General features: G+C 35.4%; 1 long non-coding RNA gene across 1 annotated transcript; it reads right to left on the bottom strand.

Moving 5' to 3' along the window:
- Positions 1-473: 473 nt before the first annotated feature.
- Positions 474-12,093, bottom strand: LOC137470274 (uncharacterized). The gene is made up of 2 exons (XR_010996982.1): positions 11,779-12,093; positions 474-765 (listed from the first exon to the last, which is right to left on the bottom strand). It is a non-coding gene; the product is annotated as an uncharacterized lncRNA (long non-coding RNA).
- Between the last annotated feature and the right edge of the window lie 309 nt (positions 12,094-12,402).

The following is a 12,402-nucleotide window of genomic DNA, read 5'->3' as shown; positions in this document are numbered from 1 at the left end:
CGGGGAAGACTCACATGCTTGGGGCAGATTGTCACAGAATATTAAGGTGTTAGAGATGTGATAGATGGTTTGTGAGAGCTTAAGAACAGACAGACCCCTTACATCTTTCCAGTCTCCTATAATCATTGCTTAGGAACAGCTTCTAGTAAATTGTATCTTGGGTTGAGCATGAATCAGAAGTAAAAACATATCATGGATCACAATTAATCAGTGTTTCATTCAGAAACTACACAGCTAGAAAATAATGTGACTTCAATCAAATTCGATTAATTGCAGGCCCAGAAAATAAGTTATGTGAATGAGTCTGTTAGACTTGCATAAGTAGTGACAGAAAATGTTATTTGTGTTGGTCTGCCTCAAATTCCATCAATGAATAAGGATTGTCTGGAAATGTAGGGGGGATTATAACTGACAGGGGATTAATTTCAGTTTTCTTGATAGAAAGCCCAAACAAAAGCAATGACAAATTAATCTTCATATGTTACATGTTCATTTTATTAAGCAGAAAGGATGATCCCTGAATATCTGAACAGGTCATTTTTATAAACAACATCCTGTAAAGACAATTTGTCCACAGGTGCAGAGAACTGATCCCATTTTTTTGGGAAATGAGTTTACAGTGTTTCCAGGGACCCCATGGTGAGTAAATAAATGTGATGGTAGAAGTAAGTGTATAAATACAAATAATTCATTATTTGTTTCAACTCTCAAGGAACAGCATTGTGATTTCCAGTAGTGGATCTGGATTCTCTATTCAAGAGTTATCTGAAAAAATTACAGAACCATTGCTGATAACTAAACTCACTCCTAGGTATGAAAGATTTGTCATATGCACATTATTTAATTTAAAATTTTATTGCTATCTGGCGTTAGAATAATGACAGTTCTACTTTTCTATCAGTATATCATGTTTGAAAAAAATTAACTTAGTTAGTAATGACTTTTGCAGCTTGTCAGGAAGAGAATTTGAAGTAATTTCTCATCTAGTGCAATTAATTGAAATTTGGAGTGATATCATATGTAAATGTGATTTTTCCCTATTAATTAGAATCTTTAATTACTTTGATCAGAGACTTTATTATACCACTTCTGGGAAGCCATGCAAATAGGGAAAAAAAACCCCAGATTTGAACAGGCCAGTTATTCTAGTATCAAAAGCCTTTTTTTTTTTCTTGTTTGTCCTTATAGCAGTGATTAAATGCTTTATTGGATCCAGATCTAACCTCCTGTGGAAGTAGATTTCATGCCTGAACCATACTGAATCTGGAATACATTTTTGAATGTATTTAATGTTGTTTTGTTATTTCCCATAGCAAGAACAGAACATCAAAGCATCTTAGAACTTATGGGTACCAGTAGAGATTGCAGTCCTGTGAGGAAGACAGAGTATTAAGGTTTTGTGATCTATATTTAGTTTCTGACAGACAAAGTTTTCTTGTGAAACCTCATATTAGCTACTTAATATTTCTTCACTTGGCCTCCTGTGCAGAAGGATAATAGCTTTGTCTCTCCCCTTCATCTGACTTGCCCTCTTAGAATAAAGTGAGAAGCACGGCACACTTGCACAGGGGTTTGTGCAGTGGCTCAGAGCAGTCTTGTGTGGAACAAAAGGCAGGGCAGAGAGGTCTCTACAATGTTGCAGATAAATGGCAAACAGGGCAGGAAGCTAAACAGACAACTATTTCATTAATGTGCTAATGACATCTTAGTGAGGGCTTAGATTGCCTTAATTTTTATAGGCACAGTGGTGCATCCCATGTAAAATCTTAGCATGGATTAGTTATATGTGCACACAAGACAGCAACCTCCCAAAGGCTGTACTTAAATCCATCTGTAGATGTATCTGTGTGGTTAATACTCTTTATAAGGATGGGAGGAAAAAAAGATATGTGTTCTAGGATATTAGAAAAAAAAAAAAGGAAAAAACCCACAATTCTGCTGTTTTATATAGTCCTTCACAATACTGAAAATAGTACCATATTTTTATTTCAAATGAGTTCTTATTCTCTTCAGTTGTTATTATAAAACTTGTGTTATCCATGTCATCCAAAACTTTATTTTTCTTTTAAACCTGTGGCTCCTGTTTATCCATCTTGCAAAGGTCTGTAGTCCTTGTCTGCATTTTAATGAGGTGATCTATGGACACTTGAAAATTTGCTGAATACAGTCAGCAGTAATGAGAAGGTTTTAATAGTACCCTACAGCAGCACATGTATCTAAATGCTATGGAATTTAATATTTACAGGGACTAGGACATTAGACCAGATGCAAACCTGTTGTTTTTCTGTTGTGATCACATCAGTCAAGTTTCTCTTTCCTTTTCTTCTGAGACAGCCCAAAGGTTTACTTATCTTTGCTAAAACATATAAATGAGATATTTTTCTTAATTTGCATGTCAAGGGGCAAATATATGGTTATGATGTGAAGGAGAAAATGTAAACTGCATTTTAGTTTGGGGTGAAATTGTATAGCAAGCACAAATGCTAATTCCCTGTATACCAAATATCAGTATAATGGCTTAAAAGTTTGGGAATTTTTTCCTCCACATGCAATTTGTTTTATTACACATGATTAGGCAGAACAAAACAGCTGTCTCTGCCAAGCACCAGCTGTGTACCATTATCTTGAATTTCACCATCCATCCTTCAGTCATAAAATATGAAATATTCTGATTGTGCTTCTGAACTACCAAATAGCAAATATTGGTTTAGGTTATGATGAAAAAACTGGGTCCTATTTAGTCAGCAGAAGACTTGCAACTAGGGTTTGAGCCCTTAAACTTTGATCTTCTTTGTTTTGATTTCCCATTAGCTGGAAGGGATATTGAAATAGGTACAGAAGCAGAAGGTACATTAAAAAAAGAAAAGTTTTCGATTTCAGTCAGTGGTTTTCAATCTTTTCTAGCTTTCTGGCAACATTACCTGAGGAGAAATATGCTGCCAGCAACATCTGACCTTGCTCTGCATAAATATATTTCAGCTTTACCAGCAACAGCTTCTGTTGGCCTCTGGTGTTGGAGGATCATGCAGAGAACAGATTGTCAACAAACTATATTTAGAGCCATTGATAAATGTGAGTTTGTTTTGGGCTCATCTAGCACTCTGCCTTTTACAAACATGAGTGCAAAATTCCTGTTTTGTTATACACTAGCCATAAAAGCTCCAGGGTAATCACATTCTCTTCAAAAATCAAGTTAATGATGAGCAAAATTCAAATACCCTTTTTGTATAGCCTGGGAGAGCAAAAGGTGAAGTGTTCAAAGTAAAACTCAAATAGCTGTAATTAAAATCAAGTGTTAATTCCTTCTTGCTTTGTAGTCTGCCTCCTTCAAATATTTCATAATATATGCATATTTTCCCAGAGATTTTGTTAAGTGTGAATTCAGAGCAGTATTTATTTTCTGCACTGACTTTGTAAGCAAAAATTTACCACAATGTGTTTTTTCCCCATTGTTTTTCTGTTTACATCTTCAGTGCAAGTATTATCTCTGAACAGTGCTTAAATGCCTTCAGCTATGCTTAAGTGGGTTGTACCTGGCCACACGTGTAAGTATTTTCCTGAAAGGGGAAATATGTTGAATGAAATATGTTGAATATTATACACTGCAAAATTGCTTAGAATTAACAGGGAGTATTGACAATACCTTAAATATAGTCATTGATTCCCTTCCAAAAAAACCCACCTTACATAACCTGAATTTTTCAGCAAAATACCAAATTTAAAGCTGAACATTTTTGTTATTTTTATTCACTGCAGATAAACCTAATGTTGTACATGGTAGACTGTGGCTACAGAAGAGTTTAAATGAGGCCAAATCTCATTTCATGTTTACAGTTCAGCTGGGCAATCAAGCTAAGGCCTCTCTGTGCTTTGCAAAATGTCATGGGACATGTAGGGCTGAAAGTAGCCAAGAACTTAATTGGGGAGGTCTTCCAAAGTATCTTCTGTCCTTCTGCTGCAGTAGCTGCAACTTCTGGTATGAAAAGACATTTCACTTAACACTGGTAATTAACACTGTCTCAGTGGAAATGGCAGCATCCATCCAAGCAATAGGAAACAGTTTATTAGTGAAGAAACACCAACACTGCTCACACTCAGAGCAGTCAGTCTCAAAGGAAGATAAAGAGTGGCTAAGCAAAACCCCTGGGTGTATGTAAAATTATTTGATCAATACATTTTCGATTTTTATTTAATATCCAACAGCCATGTGGATAATAAACATATCTGTGATACCCAGTGCACTCAAGCAGTTAATTGAATTCTTGGATCATTCAATTAGCTGTCAAAAGAAGGGCTAGTGTTACATAACAGACTCTTATTCCACTTAGAATTGTGTAATTAATAGTTTATATTTATAGTCTTTACCTATGCATATAAAAATAATTCTATGTGTTTATGCATAAATATATTAAAAATTTAGGTGTTCATTTTTAACCTTAATCAAAGTGTGAGTATTACAAATCAGCATGCACCCCTGTATTCAAATCTGGGTGTGCAGAACAATCTAATCGAATCAGAAATCTTTGCATCTCCTGCATTTTAATGACTGTCAGCTGTTTCATGTCATCAGCAGACTGTGGACATTGTTTATCAGATTTAAAGCTTTACAAAACTATATCTACATCTCAAAAGGATTATAAAGATAAGAAAAATTGGTTTTCCAGGATTAAAATTCCAAGATGAGACCTTCATTTACCCTTTTTTTCATAGATTTGGGGTTTTTAATTTTGTAGTTTTTCATATTCAGTAAATTGCTTTTTTCTGATGATAGCGCATGAATATCAACATGTCAGCATCAGAAGGTATTGCCTAAAATAGGAGATCAAATGATCTTCTTGATTTTGATATGAATGGTAATAAAGAAAAACACAGAGTTCTTTATGAGAAAATAGGAACTTTCTTAATTTAGATGTTTCTGCCTCCCTGCTCAAGGTCAAGGGCAAACTTCAAGGATTTCTGATTTAGTCTGGAGATATATAACTAAAACAGTATGTAGTCACTTGAATTTTTTGGCCATCAGCATATGTAATCTGTAAAACAAATTTCCAGATGCATCTCCAGGGTCCTCATGGAGGTTTCTGCTGTTTTTCCTCTAGGTATATAGAGACAGAGACAAGTGTTACACTGAAGGGAATGCTCCTTCCTCCGAGCCTCTAGTCAGATACATTTTTCTGTGGAAAATCAAGTGGAACATTGTCACTAGGAAGTACAGGCTGAAGCAGGACAGTTTAATTATCTTTGGCAAAACATGCAAAGATGCCCTAGAATGTAACTGGTATTGTTGATGCTTTTGACACTTCAGTTTTCTACAAGGAGGAAATTTTTTTTTTTAAAAAGTAGATTAATTTATGTGTATGCAGATGTTGGAAGTCATATTCTTATTGAAGGAAAATTTTGCTGGTTAAAACAGAAAGATTAAGTAATCTAGGAAGTTTTGGTCTTTTTCTAGAAATGCTTTTAGTTTTGGTCACTTGCAAGGTTGTGTTGCACCTCTAACAGACTGTTAAGAAACAGTAAGTAAATAAATGGAATCATAGAATGAATTGGGTGTGAAGGGGCCTCTAGAGATAGTCTGGCTCAACTCCCCATATAGGATATAAGTATTCAATACTCTAACTAGTAAAATGTATCTAGAATGGGAAATTTTGAATAAATGAATACACAAAGTAGGACATCCACGTTGCCAGGCTGTGTTATATGAGGCAACAATTAGAAAGTAATCCACGGGTTTTGTCTATTGCCAGCTGTTATATTTCTTAAAATAAAGGCATCTTATGTCTCACACTCTGTTCTGAAAGCCTGAGACTCCATGAAAAACTGTTCACTCTCTGACCAGAGAAGCACTTAAAAATGTAGACTGTTTATGTGGTCCTTTTCTTTCTGACTCTATCTTCATAATACGTACTATGCAGTTATTCATAGTCGATATACTACATTCTTGTCAGTCATTTTATTGCCAGATCTGAAATTGCACTTCCAATCCTATGACCTGCCTTATCAGTTATTGGTGTGTAAAATAAAATAATATATTCAGTTGGGTTGGCTCCAACATAACAAAGTAATTATTATTTTAGTACATTTACCATAGCCCCTGTTACTTCCGCCATCTTTTTAATGACAATGAATGCTAGACTTTACTTGTGTTAGTATATTTTCTGAGATTATAAATTGTACTTTTCCCAACCTGGTAACAACCACAAGAGGGTTATTACGTTTATGTCAGATAAACTATTCAACTTATTTAGTCACAGGGTCATCTCTTTGATTTTAATACAAATGTCAAAACATTACACATTTTAAAAATAAAAAACCTTTACTGAAAGAGAAGAAAAAATATTTATATCTGTTTTATTTAGGCATTAAGTCCAGACAGACAGATCTTGTTGTTCTCATACAGCATCAAGTCCTTTGTTTCTCTCTCAGCCCCTGCAGTGTTTAAACTGGGGGTGCACAATCAGTTGGTAGGAAGAACAGCTGGGCAGATTACCTGAACTCACCAAAGATGTATTCCATATCACATAACATCCTGACAAGCAATAAAAGGGAAAAGAGAGAGGTTTAGCATGATTAGATACCTTTTTCTCAGGAACTGTTTGTGCAAGAGTCTACCCATAGGTGAGTACCTTTTCTTCTCTCTCTTTTTTTTTTTGTTGTTGTTTTCTCTTATTCCACTTACCCACCACTTATCAAACAATTTTTATTTTAGTTTTTTCCTTCTTAACCTTTTAACATTTTTTTCATTTGTTCTTTGTTTTCTCTTCCCCTCTTCCAGTGAGGCTGATGGGGGGGAGGTGAACAAGCAGCTTATCTGACCACCAGGGTTAACCCTAACAACTATTTATAATTGTCACACAGAAATAAATATACTCTCAAACCATCAGTACCATCAATAAAAAGATCACTAACTATACCAATCATTTGCAAAGACACGTTGTTCCAAATATCTGCAGACATCATATTCACTTTCACTAACTGGAGGTCAAATCTCTCTACAATACACTTGTTCATTTGTTCAATCTCATACTGATATTTCATGAATGTTGCATAAAATGAACTGTATGTCTGTGGCGTTTGCAATAACAACACTCTGAAAGCTAACAGAAATCTAATTAAAGATGCAAAAAGATTGTGCATATTTTCTGAATGTAATGCAGAACAATTAATTTATGTTTTATATCTGTAGATGTGAAAATTATGTTTTCTTGAAAAATCTCTTGCTGTTCAAGAAAAAATTAGTTTCAGTGAGATTCTCATGTCTTGAATATATTTGGAACACTTCCTATTTGGTTGTTCTTATATAGTGCTTTGAAAAATAAGTTTTTGATTAAATTGGTCCCTCTTAATAAAATCTGAGATCATTTGCAGAAAACCAAGAAAGTAAGAAATAACTGTTTGCTTTTAGAAAACAGTGGTGAAAAACAAGATAATGAATGAATTACCTGTGAAAATTTGAAACTGGATCTTCTAGCTGTGCATAGGTCTTGCCAGAACTGGACACATTCTTTACAGCTGTCTGGACAGAGTTGTGATAATGGCTCTGTTGTTCCTTGTTTAGAGCAGATCATTGAGCACATCTTACAGTCACTGGGCTAGTGATAGAAAACAAAACATTGTGGATGGAGGTCAAAAGAAAGGGTAATATTTCAGACCTGACTGCATATTTGCCAAAGTTGTATCATTTTGTATTTCATTTAATTCCAAGTTTGTATGTGGAATACCTACCTACCTCACTGAGGAAACTTGTCTGTTGTAGTTAATAGTTTCCACACACTGCTTACATATCAACAGGAAAGTAAAGGAGTTTAATTTTTTTTCCTCCAAAACCTCTAAGAATTGGATAAAGCATTGCATTTGGTGAGATCTGGCATTAATTATGCTAGTTCAAGGTTTGAATCAATTAGTCAATCTGCTAAAAGGCTTCCTTTTGAATCAATGAAGGGAAGGAATAAATAAAATACTGCACAGGAAGATTCCTCCCATACTGAGAAATGTCTGTCCAACAAGATGAACAGCCCTCCAGCAGTGCCTCATTACCTCCATTGGCGAGGGAAAGATCTATCATGCCTTGCTTTAACAGGATGCTAACATTTAGTCACTTATCTTTCAGTAAGAGAAAGATCTGAGGAGCTTCTGCCTCTCCTAGGCCGCTGTCTGGTTGATTAAGTACCTAATTATGTTTGAAGTTCTACTCCTTGGGTCTTGGAATTTCTACAGGAAAAACATTTCTGGAAAAAATTGTTTTTCAGTACTGCATCAAGGAAGTGCTGTTTTCTATCAGTTCATAAACTTATTATCATGCATGAATAATTAACTTAAGGCTGCTTTTCTTCTCAAAGAACTATGAATTGGTATTGTTGACTTAAAAATTAAACAATATATATACACCTTATAGATGTATGTATATGGACAAGCACTATCAACATTAGTAGCAACAGATGTCACTTTACCTTAGGCAGCTGATTCTAAACCCATATGAATTCCAAGGGAACCCTTCAAGCTCTGAGTTATGGCAGATACAGGGGTTTTTTGGCTGGATCTAGATATTCTGTAGAGAATCGAGGTCATATATAGGATGTTATGCATTCTTTTTGGAGCATGAGACAAAATAGAGACTGTTGATGTCTACCTGGCTTCATATGCAGCTTTATAATTTTGGCATTATCAAGAGCAAGATAATTTTTACTACTTTAATGTTTTGTATATATTGATAAAATGCAGTTTCTGTGATGATATTTTATGAAAAGAGACTGACAAGCAACCTTCATATTTTTCTAAAATTACTTGTAATTCAGCATGCATCAGGAACTGCAGAATGGCAACTCTGTCCCAAACACAGAAGATCCTCCTTTTTTGGCAATAGTGTATAACTAGAAGTGCCCATGTTCCAAAGTAGGAATTTCTACCATCATCTTGTTTCTGTCAAATACCAATTGACAAATGTGAGTGAACAGAGTAGATCAGAATAGATAAGATTAGACTATTTTGTACGTGGCCTACAACAATCATCCAGTCCAACTACCTGGACCTCTCCAGAAGTTAAAGTATGTCCTTAAGGATTTGAACACTGACAGCTCTGGAACTCTGATGACCTCCATAGGAAGCCTGTTCCAGTGTTTGCACACCCTCTTAGGAAATTAGTGTTTCCTCGTTAGGAAAAAGTTCAGTCTGAACCTGCCCTGGTGCAGCACTGAACTATTCCCACTCATCCTGTCACTGGGTACAAGGGACAAGAGCTCAGCGCTGCCCTGTCCATCTCCCCTTCTCAGGAAGCTGCACAGAGCAATGAGGTTGTCCCTCAGTTTTCTTTTCTCCACATCAGGCCAGCCCAGAGCCCTCAGGACATTCCTTCCAGCCTCTCATCAGCTTTGTTGCCCTCCTCTGGAGGCATTCAAGGACTTCTATATTTTACCTAAGTTGTGAGGGCCAGAACTAAAGAGTGCTCAAGAAAAAGTCACACAAATACTGAATACAGATGAAAAAATCACCTCTTTTTCTCTTTTACCAGCTGGTTATGCTGTGTTTAATACACCTCAGAATGCAGTTGCAGACCTCCCCAGACACCCAAGGCCTTGGGCAGATGATTGAGAGAGGTTCTGCTGTAACCTCTGTTCACTGCTTCAGTACTCTGGGATGAATTCCATCAGGCTTTTAACTGATGCAACTGCTCCCTTACAATATCAGCATCCACAAATGAAAAATCACTGTTCCTGTAGTTGTGGTCCTTGGAGGACTGAGCAGCCCAAGTTTATCTGTATTATTAAAGACTGAGGTAAAAAAGACCCTATATAATGCTTCAGATAGCCTGAAAATCCATCTTAGATTTATCACATAATCTGGACCAACCAGGAAGGACAACAGTGAAGTTAAAGAATAAAAAAAGAGACTTAGCTTCCCCTTTTTATTCACCATGCAGATGTATGCTACAGTTTTTTAGCATGAATTACTATTTAGAAGGCATTTATTTGTCCATTGGTTCTAAGAAGGTACTTATTATAAACTATTTATAAATGAAATCTAAAAGTATGAACATTTGTTTTTAATGTTGAACTCTATACCTCATCAGGAAACCAATGACTGTCTTGCAAGGTGTTCACAAAAGATAAAAATCCTTGAAAACAATTACATCTAGAAAGTAGAATTAGTACATATTTTTTCAATTAAATGTAGAATTTTATACTGATTTTTTTATAATAATAACTGCAAAGGAGTCAATGCTGTAGCATTTACATTTATGCCAAATTCTAACAGTGATTATGGATTACCTAGGCATTACCCTTGCATTACCTCCTCTAACATATGTTGCTTTGTTAATACAGAAAAGATAATTGCCAGTCTTAAACATTTTACAAAATACATAATCTTCAAATGAGAATACTGCTTGCCTAATGCTAATGTTTCCTGTTCCGCCTGAAAAGCTACGTTTTTAGTAGTTTTCTCACTCAAAAGGCAATGTTTTCGTTTAATTTATTTTCACTAATCTGTTGCTGCTAGGGATTAATTTTTGATTGATTGTTTCCTCACACTCAAAGGCAAGTTATCACGGGAAAAAATGCTACAGCAAGTAAAAGGCATTTTCAGTAACCCTTTTTAATTAAAAATGAGCTATTAGTCAGTTATACTAAGTTTGGGAAGTTTTGTGACTGTAATAGTAAAAGTGGAGAGAAATTTATCCCAATTCATGTGTTTGGAGGTTATATCAGTCTTTGTTGGTGGAAGATGTAAATCCTGCTGTAACTGAACCAGCATAGCCCTGGTTAAATTATTTTCTTTTTCATTCAACTAATACCATACAAGTCCTGCTCTAAGTGCAGGTATTCAAGTATTTGGAGAATACCTGCACAGTTCTGTAACTCAGTTACAGAATAGTTGTCTAAAACTGAAAGGGAATTTGGGAAAAAAAAAAGGGAAATATGTCTTTTCAATAATTTATTAACAGTCTTTTTTATGCAGAAATTTTTCAACTACAACAGTATAAGGCATTTCTAGGGGAAATATCAGGTGGGCAGGAGGAAGGCAAAGTTGCTGTTGTTAGTTAACAATTCTGTATTTTTGAGTTTTACCCTTTGGCTACCATCTCCCTTTCCTGACATGAAAGTCCAGGCTCTGAATGAACAATCTGCTGTTCTGCACTGGAAGATTGTCAGAGACCCCAGGTGGCTATTCCAAAAAATTAGGTTTTGGAATGCAGATCTGGTGACCTGGGAAGTGAGCTACAAATTTAATAATTATCAGGTTAAATGTACAAAACTTACAGGTAATCCTTTCACAGCCCAGATGATGGATTTTTTTTTTCTTTCCTTATAGATAGAAGAATTACTATTCTTAGACCTAATTTTCCCCTGGTTTTATGCAGGTTTACAGTGTGTATTAGAGGGAATATATCTTTTCCATTCTCACAGCTTTTGCCAGTGCTATAAAATAGGGTCTCAGAAAAAAAGTAGATTTACTGCAACCTGATATATAGAACAAAGGCTGTGAAACATTATCAGGTTTGATTTTTTGGAGGGAGGTTTTATTTTGTTTCCATATTCCTGCAAGGCTGACACTGCAAAAAGATGTGGATGAGCAGAGAATCATATCAGTGTTTCATCTGTGCACTTCAAGAACTGCAGGAAGAATACAAGAGCAAACAACCTCAAAAATATGATAATGAATGCACTGCCTACCCTTCTCTGTCAGCTTTCTGATCTTGCAAGGCAGAAACCTCCAAACACTCCTTTCAATACTGCAGAGGGAAGAAAAAGTCAATATAACCCACAAGTAAACAACCTTTCTTACCTCTCCTGTCAGATTTGCTCAAATATTTTCAGTGGGTGGGCTCCCAGTAGTTAGGTGAAGGGTAAATATAATTGTCTCTTCCAAGAGAGAAAATATGACAAGGAATGTGTTTTTAAAATGAGACTTACATAGATCATATTTTCTTGGAAACTTACTGAAACAATAAAGCTTTTGAGGTTAATCTAAATTGTTCTTTAGCCTTCCAAAGTATTTGCAACATCGGAATCTTTTTATTTTGTTGTTTGTTTCACTCATTAAGGATCCATAGACCTGTCTCTGTCCAAGGGAATAGAATGTACTTTTAAAATTGAAATTATGAAATTACATTTTGCCCCTCAGCAGCATTTCTCATTTTTTGTCATATTTAATTTTGCAAAGTTTGCCAGAGTGACTTGCTTTAAGGTCTAGAATGTCATGTCTAAGCAATCTGAGAGAATCGACTGAGATTATAATTCTCTTGGTAAAATATTGATGTACAAAGTGTCTCAAGGCACTTAGAAACTCAGTTTTGCCAATCTAATATTTAATTCTTTCTCATGTTTTGTTAATAAACAAGAACTAGAAATAAGAAGAGAGAAACTGCAGCAGCTTTTATTATTCCACAGGCACACAGTCTACTTGGGA

The sequence above is a fragment of the Anomalospiza imberbis genome, chromosome 3 (genome assembly GCF_031753505.1).
Source record: "Anomalospiza imberbis isolate Cuckoo-Finch-1a 21T00152 chromosome 3, ASM3175350v1, whole genome shotgun sequence".
In the NCBI taxonomy this organism is placed as follows: Eukaryota; Metazoa; Chordata; class Aves; order Passeriformes; family Viduidae; genus Anomalospiza; species Anomalospiza imberbis.
This window is presented reverse-complemented; position numbering and strand designations above follow the sequence as displayed.